Source organism: Phyllostomus discolor, chromosome 13, assembly GCF_004126475.2.
Source record: "Phyllostomus discolor isolate MPI-MPIP mPhyDis1 chromosome 13, mPhyDis1.pri.v3, whole genome shotgun sequence".
NCBI lineage: Eukaryota > Metazoa > Chordata > Mammalia > Chiroptera > Phyllostomidae > Phyllostomus > Phyllostomus discolor.
In genome coordinates this window covers 14,491,861-14,499,781 of record NC_040915.2, presented here as the reverse complement: position 1 = coordinate 14,499,781, position 7,921 = coordinate 14,491,861, and the positions used below count along the sequence as shown (strand labels likewise).

Below are 7,921 nucleotides of genomic sequence, written 5' to 3'. Positions count from 1 at the left end.
AATACAAGAGAAGATGCAAAACCAATGAAGAAATTCCTCCCAAGGGTCCTCACTAACATTTAATTACAAAGATACTAACCCTTATGTCCCAGACAGAATATGTGCTTTAAGTTTTGGGAATCTCCCCTACCAGGAGGGATGCTACAGGCCTCGCCGTGCAGTTGCGCACTGCCTCGTCCGAAGACAGCCATCCCGCTACAGTCTACGCAATTGACATCCACCCCGCCCCCCAGCCTGTTGACAGTATACAACCTGCGCAACTACAGGATGTGGCCCTGTAAAATCTTTGAGTGAAGCCCTGGCCGGCGTAGCTCAGTGGATTGAGCCCCGGCTGTGAACCAAAATGTCGCAGGTTCGATTCCCAGTCAGGGTACATGCCTGGGTTGCTGGCCATGACCCCCAGCAACCCCATATTGATGTTTCTCTCTCTCTCTTTTTCCCTCCCTTCCCTCTCTAAAAATAAATAAAATCTTTAAAAAAAATCTTTGAGTGATTCCTCCCCTGACAAATGGCTCACGCTGTATTTGGGGTGTTGTGAGGGGCATGAGGAACAGTGAAGTGTGCACAAGGAAATCAAGGGTCTGATCCTTACCTTTGGACACCCTGTACCAACCAATTGTGATAACTAAGTGCCTTGGAAAAAAAGAACAAGGTGAGTAGGGAAAGCTCGTCACTCTCAAACCCTGAGGCTGGTTAGTGAGGCAAGAAAAGGGTTTCTCACATTTCCCAAGATGGCAGTTTTCTTACTGTGTTTAGGGAGTATCACAAGAAACACAATTACACCAGGGAAATACGAAAGCCGGGAGCTCTGCACTGCAGGCGCTGTGTCAGGGGAGGGAAAAAATGCGTTAATTATGACACGGAAGAGAGGCGACCCGCCAGGGGCCCCACTGGAAGCAGCTGACGACGGCTGCACGTTGGCAGCAGCTCCAACGTGCACAAAGCACAAAGGCTGGTTCCCGGGGCCTTCGGGGAACTTGTCCTGGAGAGTAACGCAGGCCTCGGGCAACGCACGGGGAGAACCTCCCGTTCTAAAGAAGATGGCACCAGGCCCGGGACATAAATAATGCCTTAGTTTTTAAGCAGAAATCCTGGCCAATTGCTCAAGAACTCCTCTCTAACATTATCCTGTGTGGTGCTTTCCCTCATCCCGTCTTCAGTAGCTAAAGCCCCTGGAGGGAAAGACAAGCCCCCTTCTCTGCCAAATTCCTTCCCAGGGGTCAGCAGTGCTGTGTGCAATAGGGTAGGGATGCAAGGTGGGGTGGTGCCTAGGGAACAAAGCCTCTCCAGAGTTGACTGTGATAAAGCAAGTCACAGAAACTCAGATTTCTCTTTTAAATGGTATAATAGGCCTCCTGCTAAGTGGCTGAATAGAAGCTGCTCCGGGCTCTTGAAACACCAAACATCCTCTTGCCTTGTCCTTCCATTTCCTATTAAGTCAGTGTCACTCCACGAGCAATCACGGTCAATATGTTAGTCTGCAAAACATCCAGAATACCATCTTAAATTCCCACTGATGTTTTTCACCATAAAAAGCTTTAAAGCGGGAGGGGGGGGGGAGGGGGGCATAAAAAAAAGCTTTAAAGCACATTTGTTACTATTCACTGCTCTAACAGAGGTGTTCTGATGTCACTGGCCCCAAGAACGCTACTTCAATAACTCACATGTATTTTTTTAAAGGTTTTATTCATTTATTTTCAGAAAGAGGGTAAGGGAGGGAGAAAGAGAGGGAGAGAAACATCAATCTCACACACCCCCAACTGGGAACCCGGCCCGCAACCCAGGCATGGGCCCTGCCTGGGAATTGAACCAGCAACCTTTCGGTTCACAGGCCAGCGCTCAACCCACTGAGCCACACCAGCCAGGGCCTATGTATTGACTACTTACTTCATGCCAGGGTCTGTGCCAAGCAATTTCCGTTTATTCTTTTTTTTTTTTTACCATTTGCAGTAAACATATAAAGTGGAGTCTATTTCTCTCTCTATTCTATGGATGAGGGAACAAGTCCCATGGAGGCTAATTATCTTGAAAATTAGAGCTAAAAGGGCTTTAGAAGTCCTTCGATGATTCTTCACCTTATAGATAAGGAAGCTGAGAGAGGTTAAGTCATGTGCCCATGATCACACAGCCAGGAAGAGGCAGAGCTGATATCTAACACAAGGTTCATTTCATCCTTGAACTGCACCCTTTGCCGCTTTGGGTTAGCACGCATCGCCCTGGACTCCTGTTCTCTGAGTCTGTGGTCCAGTCGTTTGGGATTTGAGGATGTATGCCATCCCCAAGTCTGTTGTCATTCAAAGGAGGGGGAGCATCCTGCCCTCTCTGCATCAGATTGATAATGACGTCAAATTCTGTGACTCATAATACGCAGAAGCTCTCTGGCCCTTACAACTTTCCCCACAGGAAACCCTCCAGGTGCTTGGTTACCTTTTGCGTTTTATTGTGGGTGGCAGAGAACGCATCTAAAAATAGATCTGTCCCCAGCTCTCCCAGAAGAGGCTTGCAGCCTAAAAATGTCAGTTTTTTTCCTCCCTTCCAAAACACAGACATCACTTCCTGGAACAAAACCCTTCCTTCCCAACCCAGCAGCTTCTTAAAGAGAAGCCTTCCTCCCACCTGGAGACTAGACACCTGTCTTGCGAAGGGACAGAATTATCTCTTGACAGCAGAAAGAAAAAAGCAATTCTTATGAACTAGCAAAAATCACTCTTCTAAATCCAAGTGACTTTGAGGAAGAAGGTATAGGTCTCTGACCTAGTCTTTTACCTCCTGAAGATCAACTAATGGGGACAATGTGTTAAAAGTGCCTTGTAAATGCCCAATACCAGGAACGTTCGCATGTCCGTGCACGTGTTCCTGCATCCTCAGCGAGCAGAAGGAATGACTTTTCTGGTGATACCTTGGGTGATGCAGATTTTCCAGCACGGAGACCCAGGGCGTTTTCCTGGCCTGGGCTTTCCGTGGGTAACTAACTGCTTGTGTGCTGAGATGAGGTGAGGCCCACTGCACAGAAGCAGTTCTGAGGCTGGGCTCATGCCAGTTAAAATGGGGTGCAGATGCTAGAATGAGTCAAAATTGACAGACCTAGGCAGGCCTAGGAGGAATGGAAAATCACCAGGCGGGAAACTGTACCATGGGAAACTGCCTGCCGACCCTACCCAGGACAGACAGATGACCGGCTAAGACTGGGGTCTGTTGTCCTAAGACCGGCCAATCAGGCATAACAGTTTATAGCTCTAACTTGAGCCTGACATGATGTATCAAGAATAATGGTCAGCAGAAACAGCACCCAGCACCCAGCTCTAGCCAATCAGACTCTGACACCCCAAACAGTTACCCTTTGAGGGTTTTTGCACTCAAAAACCCTTCCCTAAGACAACAGAGCGAGTCTTAACCTCCACTGGTTGGCTCCCCAACCTCTCTTAGTTGGCTCCACTTTCTCCACCTTCCCCTGCAAGTCCCAATCTCCCATGGTTGTTCCCTCTTATTCCCTACTAATAAACCCTGCTGCTTAGCTCACTGTGTCCATCTGGTTTCTTGAGCAACTCCAACCTAACAAAAATGAGTTTCGATCAGCCAGCAGATTGAGAAGACAGGGAGAGAGCCTTGTCTGGCCCTGGGAGGACCTCCCAAGGGAGGCTCTGCCACTGTGTGAACCTGGAGTTGTTCTCTAGGCAAAGGCAAGTTTGCTAGCCTCTTGCCAGGGGCACATGATGCTTCCGCTCCACGGAACACTTTGTCACGTTAGAGGTGTTTCCAGTTCTCTTATTTTATTCATGCGTTCATTCATTCAGTAAATACATATTCAGTTCTTACTGCATGGGCAGCCTTCTCTGTTTAAAAAACTCTTCTATTGTCTGCCCATACAAAGCCCACACATGGTGAGCATAGCTTGAGGGTAAACACGCTTTGTTTAAATACAAGAAGTAAAGTTGTGCCTCTTTCCATTGCATCCACTCCCTGCCACCCTCCTTGACCTTCCCCATAAACTAGAGGGCACTTTTGGGATATTTCCTATTCCTGGGAACCACTGTGTTCCTGGAAAGCACTGTTTTCAGAATGCCGTTGTACTCTTTTTATAGCATTTCTTACAGTATTAGTACAGCATTTGTTAAGCATTCAAATGCCTGCCTCCATGAGAGATTCTGGGGGAAAATAAAAGCAATAACAATAACAACAAGACAACGCATCATTAAGAAGAACAAGAACTGTTAGATGTGTCTGGGGTTTAGGTACTTACAACGGCATGGTCAAGTGAAGGGGAATATGCGAGACAGTTAATGCCCAAAGGCAGGGGCTATGCATCTGACTCCTCCGCCCACCCATGCCCAGGGCAGACAGCAACAATCACAACACTACCCCTGAGGGTAGATTCCCCCGAAGAGTCCTCCTCAACACAGTGCTCTGAGCACCCCCTGCCAGGTGTCTAGAGGTGGCAGGTAAAACACCATCCATCTATCTCCCCTTTCCATCCATGTATTTTTGACCAAGTGCAACAGTTCAAAGAAGGAAGAAATGGCATGGTTGGGAAAGGAGCCACGGGGGAGGGTAACTTCAGCAGTATCCTGCAGAACCGATCAAATTCGGGTGAAGCCAGTGAGTAGAGGAGAGGACGGAGGAAAAATAGTATTTGCCATAATAAAGCTTTTTGCATTTTTAAAATAGGTGGTCAAATCTACGTTTCTCTCTCTTTTTTTAATGACTTCTTGGCTTTCACTTACAGAGGTCTTCCTCACTCCCAAGATCGTGAAAAAACATTTGCCTATATTTTCTACTAATACTTTTGTAGTTTTCTTTTGTACAGGAACATATTTTATCAAATTGCAGTTTATTTTGGGGTAAGGAATATGGTAGGAGTCCAGTTGGTTTTGTTTGTTTGTTTGTTTTGCTGGCTAGCTAGATCTCATACCATTTTTTGAATAATCATTTTAAAAGTCTCCTTATTGTGTATAGAATCTTTATATATACTTGTGCTTATGTCTGAATCCCTGATTCTTTTTTTACTCCTCTGTTCATACGTGTTATTGGGAGTCCTGCTTTTAAGAAAACTCACATCACAAAAACCTCAATGTACAAATTAGGTAAACTAAAGGGATTATTTTAGGTTGCAGATAGCAAGCTGCCCTAATGGTCCCTGAAGTGAGTCCATTTTTTCAAAGCTTAAATTTATACATACTTTTTAAAATAAGCTTTATTGGCATATAATTCTCACACTACACAATTCATCGATTTAAAATTCAGTGGTTTTCAGTACATTTGCAATGTGCAACCTGCACCACAATCAATTTTAGAACACTTGCATCACTCCTAAAGAAACCCCGCATTCATTCGCAGTCACTTCTCATTTTGTCCCATCCCCCGCCAGCCCTGGGCAACCACTACTCTACTTTTTGTCTGTATAGATTTGCTGGTTCGCATATCTCATCTAAACGAAATCACACAATACATGGTCTTTTGCATCTGGCTTCTTTCACTTAGCATGGTATTTTCAACATTCATCCATAATTTAACATGTACCCGTACCTTCTTTCTTTTTTAAAATTGAGATAACATGAAATTAACAATTTAAAGTGCACCATTCAGTGGCATTTGGTACCTTCATTATGTTGTGCGACCCTCACCTCTGTCTAGTCCTGAAACATTTTCATCACTGCCAAAGGAAGTCCCCACTCATGAAGTAGCCACTCCCTATTTCCCCTGCCCCGCCCCACCCAGTCCCTGGCAACCACCAGTCCACTCTCTGTCTCTGTGCACGTGCCTGCTCTGGACACTTCCCACAAAGAGAATGATGGGACATGTGACCTTTTATGTCTGGCTTCTTTCACTCAGCACATAGTTTTCAAAGTTCATCCATATTAGAGCGTGTGTATCCAAACTGCATTTCTTCCTTGTTGACTGTTTCTTGGTATGGATATACTTGATGGGCATTTTGATTATTCTGAATGTCTGGCTATTATCAATAACAATGCTATGATCACTCATGTACATGTTTTGTGTGAACTATGCACTTCTTTTAAAAGGAGCATTACCTTTTGCATAAACTCATATACTTTGCAACTCTAGTCCTGTGCACCATCTGTTCAGGATGATTACAAACTGTATTTGCTCATGGCCTTGTTTCTTTAAAGCCAAATGTAATTTTATTTTTTGGAGGCCTTAATCTTATTAGCCTATGCTAGTTTGAACTACTATCAGGTTAATTCCGAAATGAAGAAATTAATTAAGAAAAACTGCAATGTGGCGAAGGTCCTGAATGGGTGGGCGTTCGAAAGGGTCCAGGGATAATGATGGAGGCGGTGGCAAAGCACAGCGAAGCACCGAAATCTCTGATTATACTTTTAAGTTCCTTTCTTCACACGAACAGGATCCTGGTAATTTCATCCATCTGTTTATGAGCTAGAGGTTCCATTTTTAAACTAGCTTAAACACTTAATAGGTTTTGCCCATTAATCCTGCCATGAACAGCATCGCCACAACAAGGTTCAATGAAGGGACTCAAGGAAGCAAACAAAGACAGGCACAGTTTTTTAACAGACTCAGCTCCCACACCAGACTCAAGTTCTTTTTAAAAAAAAATTATGAAATTTATTGGGGTGACACTGGTTACTAAAATTACATGGGTTTCAGGTGCACAGTTCCATAACACATCATCTGTACATTGTAGCGTGTGTTCGCCACCCGAAGTCAAGTCTCCTTCCGTCACCACGTATCCCCGCTTTGCCCCCTTCCACCTCCCACGACCAGACTCTAAGTCCTTGAGAACAAGGACTGACAGACTATACAGGTAATGTATTTGTTAAATTAAAAAAAAATCTAGCCATTGCCCCCCATCCCATTGTTTATGCTCCACCACAGACCCCAGCCTCACCAGTTCTAAGGGACAAATGGGAAGATTCCCAAATTTTGATTTGTGTAAGGCAGGTGTAGTTGGAAGACGGTCCTCAGTGTTCTGAGGATGGGAGGGAGCAGCATCCACCGCAGAAAACCAAATGGTTCTATGCAGTCCTGTCCTTCACCTGCCATTCATGAAAGAAAAGTAATTTCTTCATACTTGGGAGTTTGTACCAAGAAACAAAAACAAACAAAGAGTTTAAATACTAAATCAAATTGACGTGCCCAAACCCCAAAGGTGGCTGTGCGATGAACAGACGCAGAATCATAAACTTCTCACCTCCTCCCAGGACTCCCTGACGCCTCTGCGTGCCATCTCATTGCATCTCTGGGAGGAGCAGAACAAGCCACCATTTGATGCTGCTGTTTAAGCACCGAGTCTGGGCAGCGGATCCTGGCAGCGGGCGCTGGGCTTTCTGCAGGGAGCACATTCATGGACCACACAGCCATGTACTTACCCCCCAGACCCATTGAAGACAAACTTTGAGGAGGTCCAAAAAGCCCCCTTCGGGAAAAGGCCTCTTTGCCACTGTTAGTTAAACCTTAGCCGACAGGACAGGCCAGAGGCAACATGCTCTATCAGTAGGTGCCTGAAAACCCCACGGAGGGGGACTCAGCCCTGACAAGAAAGCTGCGGTTGTGGATGTGCAAGTGGCTGGCTCCCTTTGTACCTCGTACTTGGTCACCAGTTCAGCCGTGTCCTCCTCAGAGGGGGCTCCCCGGCGCCTCACCAAGCCCTTGAGGTGCTAAAGATGAAACTGCTGTCAATCTCAGTTGGCAGAGCCCTCATCCTGTCTCCCTCTTATTCACAGAGGCTCTGCAAGGGTGTGGGGTGACAGGGCCACCATCCGCAAGGTGGGGTATCCTTTTGATCAGTTGGCCTTCAGTTTTTCTCTGGCTTTAGCTCCTATTCTGGTGAACTGATTGTGATGCTCCCCTGTCCCAGAACAAGCACGGCTGTCTCCCTGTGTCTGTTGCTAATTTCATGCACCATCAGGTCTCCTGCTCTCTCCTGTTTCCATTAGACCTT

At 45.9% G+C, this 7,921-nt stretch overlaps 1 long non-coding RNA gene across 1 annotated transcript; it reads right to left on the bottom strand.

Moving 5' to 3' along the window:
* Positions 1–1,854: 1,854 nt before the first annotated feature.
* On the bottom strand, positions 1,855–7,015 carry LOC118498001. The gene is made up of 3 exons (XR_004900522.1): positions 6,869–7,015; positions 6,555–6,561; positions 1,855–1,868 (listed from the first exon to the last, which is right to left on the bottom strand). It is a non-coding gene; the product is annotated as an uncharacterized LOC118498001 (long non-coding RNA).
* Positions 7,016–7,921: the final 906 nt, after the last annotated feature.